Here is an 11,306-nt window from a genome sequence, read left to right as displayed (position 1 = left end):
CCCTACGGACGATGTCGAGGTGTTGTCTCACAGGGCACTAAACTAAGGGGAGACAGTTCCAGAGGCGCCCCAAGGCGACATTTCAGATGCTGGGCACATGAGGGGCAAGACCCCCATGGGCTCTAATGTCGGGGGCAGCAAGTCTAACCCCCAGCCGAATACTGCGCCGGAACCTCCAGTGGTTCCGGATTTTGTCAGGCGACCCCTCGCCAAGGGGGGCAAGCCGTCTGTGCCGATGGCCTCTGTCCAGCCAGAGGCATCGGACAATTTGCTGGAAGCGCTTCGCGGCGCTTCCATTGACGAAGAGCACCGCACTATCATGAGTGCGGTGGTCGAGAAGGTTCGGTCCGCCAAAAGCGGACTGACTGAAGCTTGTGCCAGCCTACTAATAGGCTTTGAGGTAAGTAATCAAATTATGAGAAAATGTTACAACATAGATAGTAGCCCCTGATGCTCTGTATGGCGTTCGCAAAGAAAGGCCGAACAGAGGATCAAATAATAACGACAGGAGTCTAATTAGAATATGTCTATGTGAATAAGCAGACTTCACTGCTCGCCGTTGCCGCTCACACGGCGGGGGTCTCCGTGCTGAAGCGGGACCTTGAGCGGTCCAAGGAAGAGCTTGGCCTTACCAAGAGGCAGCTCGAAGAGAACGAAGGTAAGTAATACCTCGTCTATTTATTGATAAAGAAAGAGGAAAGTGGTTGTTAGATCACAGGATTGTCATGAATTTTTCTAGGGGCCACGGCCGAAGTGGCGGTGATGTCTACTTCACAACCTTCTTCTTGTAGACGTTGTTGGTCCTCCAAGTGCAGCGGTTTGTAGGATAGTGGCAAATTTCCCTCAAGTGGATGACCTAAGGTTTATTAATCCGTAGGAGGCATAGGATGAAGATGGTCTCGCTCAAGCAACCCTGCAACCAAATAACAAAGAGTCTCTTGTGTCCCCAACACACCCAATACAATGGTAAATTGTATAGGTGCACTAGTTCGGCGAAGAGATAGTGAAACAAGTGGTATATAGATAGTAGATAAAGGTATTTGTAATCTGAAATAATAAAAACAGCAAGGTAACAAGTGGTAAAAGTGAGCGTAAACGGTATTGCAATGATAGGAAATAAGGCCTAGGGTTCATACTTTCACTAGTGTAAGTTCCCTCAACAATACTAACATAATTGGATCACATAAATATCCCTCAACATGCAACAAAGAGTCACTCCAAAGTCACTAATAGCGGAGAACGAACGAAGAGATTATGGTAGGGTACGAAACCACCTCAAAGTTATTCTTTCCAATCAATCCATTGGGCTATTCCTATAAGTGACACAAACAGCCCTAGAGTTCATACTAGAATAACACCTTAAGACACAAATCAACCAAAACCCTAATGTCACCTAGATACTCCAATGTCACCTCAAGTATCCGTGGGTATGGTTATACCATATGCATCACACAATCTCAGATTCATCTATTCAACCAACACATAGGACCTCAAAGAGTGCCCCAAAGTTCTACCGGAGAATCACGATGAAAACGTGTGCCAACCCCTATGCATAGGTTCATGGGAGGAACCCGCAAGTTGATCACCAAAACATACATCAAGTGAATCACGTGATATCCCATTGTCACCACAGATACGCACGGCAAGACATACATCAAGTGTTCTCAAATCTTTAAAGACTCAATCCAATAAGATTACTTCAAGGGGAAAACTCAATTCATTACAAGAGAGTAGAGGGGGAGGATAAACATAAGATCCAACTAAAATAGCAAAGCTCGCAATACATCAAGATCGTGCCAAATCAAGAACACGAGAGAGAGAGAGAGATCAAACACATAGCTACTGGTACATACCCTCAGCCCCGAGGGAGAACTACTCCCTCCTCGTCATGGAGAGCACCGGGATGATGAAGATGGCCATCGGAGAGGGATTGCCCCCTCCGACAGGGTGCCGGAACGGGTCTAGATTGGCTTTCGGTGGCTACGGAGGCTTCTGGCGGCGGAACTCCCGATCTATTGTGCCCTCAGATGTGTTTAGGGTATATGGAGATATACAGGGGGAAGAAGTACGTCAAGGGGGCCACGAGGGGCTCATGAGGGTGGAGGGCGCGCCCAGGGGGTGGGCACGCCCCCTGCCTCATGACCTCCTCGCAGATCCCCCGACATGCACTCCAAGTCTTCTGGGTTTCTTTCCTTCCAAAAATGAGTTCTGTGAAGTTTCAGGTCAATTGGACTCCGTTTGATTTTCCTTTTCTTCGAAAACCTAAAACAGGGTAAAAACAGAAACTGGCACTGGGCTCTGGGTTAATAGGTTAGTCCCAAAAAATGATATAAAAGTGTATAATAAAGCCCATAAACATTCAAAATAGTAGATAATATAGCATGGAGCAATCAAAAATTATAGATATGTTGGAGACGTATCAGCATCCCCAAGCTTAATTCATGCTCGTCCTCGAGTAGGTAAATGATAAAAGAAAGAATTTTTGATGTGGAATGCTAGTTGGCATAATTTCAATGCAATTCTTCTTAATTGTGGCATGAATATTCAGATTCAAAAGATTCAAGACAAAAGTTCATATTGACATAAAAATGATAATACTTCAAGCATACTAACTAAGCAATTATGTCTTCTCAAAATAACATGGCCAAAGAAAGTTCATCCCTACAAAATCATATAGTTTAGTCATGCTGAATTTTTGTCACACAAGAATGCTCTCATCATGCACAACCCCGATGACAAGCCAAGCAATTGTTTCATACTTTATGTTGGAAATATGCCCTAGAGGCAATAATAAAAGGATTATTATTATAATTCCTTGTTCATGATAATTGTGTTTTATTCATGCTATAATTGTGTTATCCAGAAATCATAATACATGTGTGAATACATAGACACCAACATGTCCCTAGTAAGCCTCTAGTTGACTAGCTCGTTGATCAACAGATAGTCATGGTTTCCTGACTATGGACATTGGATGTCATTGATAACGAGATCACATAATTAGGAGAATGATGTGATGGACAAGACCCAATCCTAAACATAGCACAAGATCGTATAGTTTGTTTTCTAGAGTTTTTCCAATGTCAAGTATCTTTTCCTTAGACCATGAGATCGTGTAACTCCCGGATACCGTAGGAGTGCTTTGGGTGTACCAAATGTCACAACGTAACTGGGTGACTATAAAGGTATACTACGGGTATCTCCGAAAGTGTCTGTTGGGTTGACACGGATCAAGACTGGGATTTGTCACTCCGTATGACGGAGAGGTATCTCTAGGCCCACTCGGTAATGCATCATCATAATGAGCTCAAAGTGACCAAGTGTCTAGTCACGGGATCATGCATTATGGTACGAGTAAAGTGACTTGCCGGTAACGAGATTGAACGAGGTATTGGGATACCGACGATTGAATCTCGGGCAAGTAACATACCGATTGACAAAGGGAATTGTATATGGGGTTGCTTGAATCCTTGACATCGTGGTTCATCCGATGAGATCATCGAGGAGCATGTGGGAGCCAACATGGGTATCCAGATCCCGCTGTTGGTTATTGACCGGAGAGTCGTCTCGGTCATGTCTACATGTCTCCCGAACCCGTAGGGTCTACACACTTAAGGTTAGGTGACGCTAGGGTTGTATGGATATGAGTATGCAGTAATCCGAAAGTTGTTTGGAGTCCCGGATGAGATCCCGGACGTCATGAAGAGTTCCGGAATGGTCCAGAGGTGAAGAATTATATATAGGAAATGCAGTTTCGGCCATCGGGAGAATTTCGGGGGCTAACGGTATTGTACCGGGACCACCGGAAGGGTCCCGGGGGTCCACCGGGTGGGGCCACCCATCCCGAAGGGCCCCATTGGCTGAAGTGGGGAGGGAACCAGCCCATAGTGGGCTGGTGCGCCCCCCCCCTTGGGCCCCCCATGCGCCTAGGGTTGGGAATCCTAGGGGAGGGGGCGCCTCCACTTGCCTTGGGGGGCACTCCTCCCCCTTGCCCGCCGCCCCCCCTGGGAGATCCCATCTCCTAGGGCCAGCGCACCCTCCTAGGGGGCCTATATAAAGGGGGAGAGGGAGGGCAGCCGCACCCTGAAGTCTTGGCGCCTCCCTCTCTCCTGCTACACCTCTCCCTCTCGCAGAAGAACGGCGAAGCCCTGCTGCGGTGACTGCTGCATCCACCACCACGCCGTCGTCCTGCTAGATCTTCATCAACCTCTCCTTCCCCCTTGCTGGATCAAGATGGAGGAGACGTCACGCTGACCGTGCGTGTGTTGAACGCGGAGGTGCCGTCCGTTCGGCGCTAGGATCTCCGGTGATTTGGATCACGACGAGTATGACTCCCTCATCCCCGTTCTTTGAACGCTTCCGCTCGCGATCTACAAAGGTATGTAGATGCATCCGATCACTCGTTGCTAGATGAACTCATAGATGGATCTTGGTGAAAACGTAGGAAATATTTTTATTTTCTGCAACGTTCCCCAACAGTGGCATCATGAGCTAGGTCTATGCGTAGTTCTCTTTGCACTAGTAGAACACAATTTGTTGTGGGCGTAGATGTTGTAAACTTTCTTGCCGCTACTAGTCTTATTTTGCTTCAGCGGTATTGTGTGATGAAGTTCTTGCGATCAGATCGTGGGGGAGAATACTTGAGTCATGAATTTGGCACACACTTAAGAAAATGTGGAATAGTTTCACAACTCATGCCACCTGGAACACCTCAGCGTAATGGTGTGTCCGAACGTCGTAATCGCACTCTATTAGATATGGTGCGATCTATGATGTCTCCTACCGATTTACCGCTTTCATTTTGGGGCTATGCTTTAGAGACTGCCGCATTCACTTTAAATAGGGCTCCGTCGAAATCCATTGAGACAACACCGTATGAATTATGGTTTGGGAAGAAACCTAAGCTGTCGTTTCTAAAAGTTTGGGGATGCGATGATTATGTCCAGAAACTTCAACCTGAAAAGCTCGAACCCAAGTCGGAAAAATGCGTCTTCATAGGATACCCTAAAGAAACTATTGGGTATACCTTCTACCTCAGATCCGAAGGCAAGACCTTTGTTGCCAAGAATGGATCCTTTCTAGAGAAAGAGTTTCTCTCGAAAGAAGTAAGTGGGAGGAAAGTAGAACTTGATGAAGTATTACCTCTTGAACCGGAAAGTGGCGCGACTCAAGAAAATGTTCCTGAGGTGCCTGCACCGACTAGAGAGGAAGTTAATGATGATGATCATGAAACTTCAGATCAAGTTCCTACTGAACTTCGTAGGTCCACAAGGACACGTTCCGCACCAGAGTGGTACGGCAACCCTGTCTTGGAAATCATGTTGTTAGACAACGGTGAACCTTCTAACTATGAAGAAGCGATGGCGGGCCCGGATTCCGACAAATGGCTGGAAGCCATGAAATCCGAGATAGGATCCATGTATGAAAACAAAGTATGGACTTTGACTGACTTGCCCGTTGAGCGGCGAGCCATAGAAAATAAATGGATCTTTAAGAAGAAGACAGACGCGGATGGTAATGTGACCATCTATAAAGCTCGGCTTGTCGCTAAGGGTTATCGACAAGTTCAAGGGGTTGACTACGATGAGACTTTCTCACCTGTAGCGAAGCTGATGTCCGTCCGGATCATGTTAGCAATTGTCGCATTCTATGATTACGAGATATGGCAAATGGACGTCAAAATGGCATTCCTTAATGGTTTCCTTAAGGAAGAATTGTATATGATGCAGCCGGAAGGTTTTGTCGATCCTAAGAATGCTGACAAGGTGTGCAAGCTCCAACGCTCGATTTATGGGCTGGTGCAACCATCTCGGAGTTGGAACATTCGCTTTGATGAGATGATCAAAGCGTTTGGGTTTATGCAGACTTATGGAGAAGCCTGCGTTTACAAGAAAGTGAGTGGGAGCTCTGTAGCATTTCTCATATTATATGTAGATGACATACTTTTGATGGGAAATGATATAGAGCTTTTGGACAACATTAAGGCCTACTTGAATAAGAGTTTTTCAATGAAGGACCTTGGAGAAGCTGCTTATATATTAGGCATCAAGATCTATAGAGATAGATCAAGATGCCTCATAGGTCTTTCACAAAGCACATACCTTGCCGTAAGTTTGGTAGGTAGGTACCAAAGTAATCCCGGCAAGGAACACTGGACAGCGGTCAAGAATATCCTGAAGTACCTGAAAAGGATTAAGGAAATGTTTCTCGTTTATGGAGGTGACGAAGAGCTCGTCGTAAAGGGTTACGTCGACGCTAGCTTCGACACAGATCTGGATGACTCTAAGTCACAAACCAGATACGTGTATATTTTGAATGGTGGGGCAGTAAGCTGGTGCGGTTGCAAGCAGAGTGTCGTGGCGGGATCTACATGTGAAGCGGAGTACATGGCAGCCTCGAAGGCAGCGCATGAATCAATTTGGGTGAAGGAGTTCATCACCGACCTAGGAGTCATACCCAATGTGTCGGGGCCGATCAAACTCTTCTATAACAACACTGGAGCTATTGCACTTGCCAAGGAGCCCAGGTTTCACAAGAAGACCAGGCACATCAAGCGTCGCTTCAACTCCATTCGTGAAAATGTTCAAGATGGAGACATAGATATTTGTAAAGTACATACGGACCTGAATGTAGCAGATCCGTTGACTAAACCTCTCCCTAGAGCAAAACATGATCAACACCAGAATTCCATGGGTGTTTGATTCATCACAATGTAACTAGATTATTGACTCTAGTGCAAGTGGGAGACTATTGGAAATATGCCCTAGAGGCAATAATAAAAGGATTATTATTATATTTCCTTATTCATGATAATTGTCTTTTATTCATGCTATAATTGTGTTATCCGGAAATCGTAATACATGTGTGAATACATAGACACCAACATGTCCCTAGTAAGCCTCTAGTTGACTAGCTCGTTGATCAACAGATAGTCATGGTTTCCTGACTATGGACATTGGATGTCATTGATAACGAGATCACATCATTAGGAGAATGATGTGATGGACAAGACCCAATCCTAAACATGGCACAAGATCGTATAGTTCGTTTGCTAGAGTTTTTCCAATGTCAAGTATCTTTTCCTTAGACCATGAGATCGTGTAACTCCCGGATATCGTAGGAGTGCTTTGGGTGTACCAAACGTCACAATGTAACTGGGTGACTATAAAGGTATACTACGGGTATCTCCGAAAGTGTCTGTTGGGTTGACACGGATCAAGACTGGGATTTGTCACTCCGTATGACAGAGAGGTATCTCTGGGCCCACTCGGTAATGCATCATCATAATGAGCTCAAAGTGACCAAGTGTCTGGTCCCGGGATCATGCATTACGGTACGAGTAAAGTGACTTGCCGGTAACGAGATTGAACGAGGTATTGGGATACCAACGGTCGAATCTCGGGCAAGTAACATACCGATTGACAAAGGGAATTGTATACGGGGTTGCTTGAATCCTCGACATCGTGGTTCATCTGATGAGATCATCAAGGAGCATGTGGGAGCCAACATGGGTATCCAGATCCCGCTGTTGGTTATTGACCGGAGAGTCGTCTCGGTCATGTCTACATGTCTCCCGAACCCGTAGGGTCTACACACTTAAGGTTCGGTGATGCTAGGGTTGTATGGATATGAGTATGCAGTAATCCAAAAGTTTTTCAGAGTCCCGGATGAGATCCCGGACGTCACGAAGAGTTCCGGAATGGTTCGGAGGTGAAGAATTATATATAGGAAGTGCAGTTTCGGCCATCGGGAGAATTTCGGGGGTTAACGGTATTGTACCGGGACCACCGGAAGGGTCCCGGGGGTCCACCGGGTGGGGCCACCCATCCCGGAGGGCCCCATGGGCTGAAGTGGGGAGGGAACCAGCCCATAGTGGGCTGGTGCGCCCCCCCCCTTGGGCCCCCCATGCTCCTAGGGTTGGGAACCCTAGGGGAGGGGGCGCCTCCACTTGCCTTGGGGGGCACTCCTCACCCTTGGCCGTCGCCCCCCTAGGAGATCCCATCTCCTAGGGCCGGTGCACCCCCCTAGGGGGCGTATATAAAGGGGGGAGAGGGAGGGCAGCCGCACCCTGAAGTCTTGGCGCCTCCCTCTCCCGTGCTACACCACTCCCTCTCGCAAAAGAACGACGAAGCCCTGCTGCGGTGACTACTGCATCCACCACCACGCCGTCGTGCTACTGGATCTTCATCAACCTCTCCTTCCCCCTTGCTGGATCAAGAAGGAGGAGACGTCATGCTGACCGTACGTGTGTTGAACGCGGAGGTGCCGTCCGTTCGGCGCTAGGATCTCCAGTGATTTGGATCACGATGAGTACGACTCCCTCATCCCCATTCTTTGAACGCTTCCGCTCGCGATCTACAAAGATATGTAGATGCATCCGATCACTCGTTGCTAGATGAACTCATAGATGGATCTTGGTGAAAACGTAGGAAATTTTTTTATTTTCTGCAATGTTCCCCAATAGTGGCATCATGAGCTAGGTCTATGCGTAGTTCTCTCTGCACGAGTAGAACACAATTTGTTGTGGGGTAGATGTTGTCAACTTTCTTGCCGCTACTAGTCCTATTTTGCTTCAGCGGTATTGTGGGATGAAGCGGCCAGGACCAGCCTTACACGTACTCTTACGTGAGACCGGTTCCACCGACTGACATGCACTAGTTGCATAAGGTGGCTGGCGGGTGTCTGTCTCTCCCACTTTAGTTGGAGCGGATTTGATGAAAGGGGTCCTTATGAAGGGTAAATAGAAGTTCACAAATCACATTGTGGCTTTAACGTAGGTAAGAAAACGTTCTTGCTAGAACCCTCTTGCAGCCACGTAAAACTTGCAACAGCAATTAGAGGACGTGTAACTTGTTTTTGCAGCAAGTGTTGTGTGATGTGATATGGCCAAAGTTGTGATGAATGATGAATGATATATGTGATGTATGAGATCATGTTCTTGTAATAGTAATCACGACTTGCATGTCGATGAGTATGACAACCGGCAAGAGCCATAGGAGTTGTCTTTATTTTTTGTATGACCTGCGTGTCATTGAGAAACGCCATGTAAATTACTTTACTTTATTGCTAAACGTGTTAGCCATAGTAGTAGAAGTAATAGTTGGCGAGCAACTTCATGGAGACACGATGATGGAGATCATGATGATGGAGATCACGGTGTCATGCCGGTGACAAGATGATCATGGAGCCCCAAGATGGAAATCACAGGAGCTATATGATATTGGCCATATCATGTCACTATTATTTGATTGCATGAGATGTTTATCATGTTTTTGCATCTTGTTTACTTAGAACGACGGTAGTAAATAAGATGATCCCTCATAATAATTTCAAGAAAGTGTTTCCCCTAACTGTGCGCCGTTGCGACAGTTCGTTGTTTCGAAGCACCACGTGATGATCGGGTGTGATAGATTCCAACGTTCACATACAACGGGTGTAAGACAGATTGACACATGCAAACACTTAGGTTGACTTGACGAGCCTGGCATGTACATACATGGCCTCGGAACACAGAAGACCGAAAGGTCGAGCATGAGTCGTATAGAAGATACGATCAACATGAAGATGTTCACCGATGTTGACTAGTCCGTCTCACGTGATGATCGGACACGGCCTATTTAACTCGGATCATGGTATACTTCGATGACTGGAGGGATGTCTATCTAAGTGGGAGTTCATTGAATAATTTGATTAGATGAACTTAATTATCATGAACTTAGTCTAAAATCTTTACAACATGTATTGTAGATCAAATGGCCAATGTTGTCCTCAACTTCAACGCGTTCCTAGAGAAAACCAAGCTGAAAGACGATGGGAGCAACTATACGGACTGGGTCCGGAACCTGAGGATCATCCTCATAGCTGCCAAGAAAGATTATGTCCTACAAGCACCGCTAGGTGAAGCACCTGCTCTCCCTGCAGAACAAGATGTTATGAACGCTTGGCAGACACGTACCGATGACTACTCCCTCGTTCAGTGCGGCATGCTTTACAGCTTAGAGCCGGGGCTCCAAAAGCGTTTTGAGAGACATGGAGCATATGAGATGTTCGAAGAGCTGAAAATGGTTTTTCAAGCTCATGCCCGGGTCGAGAGATATGAAGTCTCCGACAAGTTCTTCAGTTGTAAGATGGAGGAAAACAGTTCTGTCAGTAAGCACATACTCACTATGTCTGGGTTACATAACCGCTTGACTCAGCTGGGAGTTAATCTCCCGGATGACGCGGTCATTGACAGAATCCTTCAGCCGCTTCCACCGAGCTACAAGAGCTTTGTGATGAACTTCAATATGCAGGGGATGGAAAAGACCATTCCTGAAGTATTTGCAATGCTGAAATCAGCAGAGATAGAAGTCAAAAAGGAACATCAAGTGTTGATGGTGAATAAAACCAGTAAGTTCAAGAAAGGCAAGGGTAAGAAGAACTTCAAGAAGGACGACAAGGGAGTTGCCGCGCCCGGTAAGCAAGCTGCCGGGAAGAAGCCAAACAATGGACCCAAGCCCGAGACTGAGTGCTTTTATTGCAAGGGAAGTGGTCACTGGAAGCGGAACTGCCCCAAATACTTAGAGGACAAGAAGGCCGGCATCACGAAAGGTATATGTGATATACATGTAATTGATGTGTACCTTACCAGTACTCGTAGTAGCTCCTGGGTATTTGATACCGGTGCGGTTGCTCACATTTGTAACTCAAAGCAGGAGCTGCGGAATAAGCGGAGACTGGCGAAGGACGAGGTGATGATGCGCGTGGGTAATGGTTCCAAGGTCGATGTGATCGCCGTCGGCACGCTACCTCTACATTTACCTACGGGATTAGTTTTAAACCTCAATAATTGTTATTTAGTGCCAGCTTTGAGCATGAACATTGTATCAGGATCTCGTTTAATTCGAGATGGCTACTCATTTAAATCCGAGAATAATGGTTGTTCTATTTATATGAGAGATATGTTTTATGGTCATGCTCCGATGGTGAATGGTTTATTCTTAATGAATCTCGAGCGTAATGCTACACATATTCATAGTGTGAATACCAAAAGATGTAAGGTTGATAATGATAGTCCCACATACTTGTGGCACTGCCGCCTTGGTCACATAGGTGTCAAATGCATGAAGAAGCTCCATGCAGATGGACTTTTAGAGTATCTTGATTACAAATCATTTGACACGTGCGAACCATGCCTCATGGGTAAAATGACCAAGACTCCGTTCTCAGGAACAATGGAGCGACCAACCAACTTATTGGAAATCATACATACTGATGTGTGCGGTCCAATGAGTGTTGAGGCTCGCGGTGGCTATCGTTATGTTCTC

The sequence above is a fragment of the Triticum aestivum genome, chromosome 2A (assembly GCF_018294505.1).
Source record: "Triticum aestivum cultivar Chinese Spring chromosome 2A, IWGSC CS RefSeq v2.1, whole genome shotgun sequence".
NCBI lineage: Eukaryota > Viridiplantae > Streptophyta > Magnoliopsida > Poales > Poaceae > Triticum > Triticum aestivum.
Note: the sequence above shows the minus strand (reverse complement) of the source record.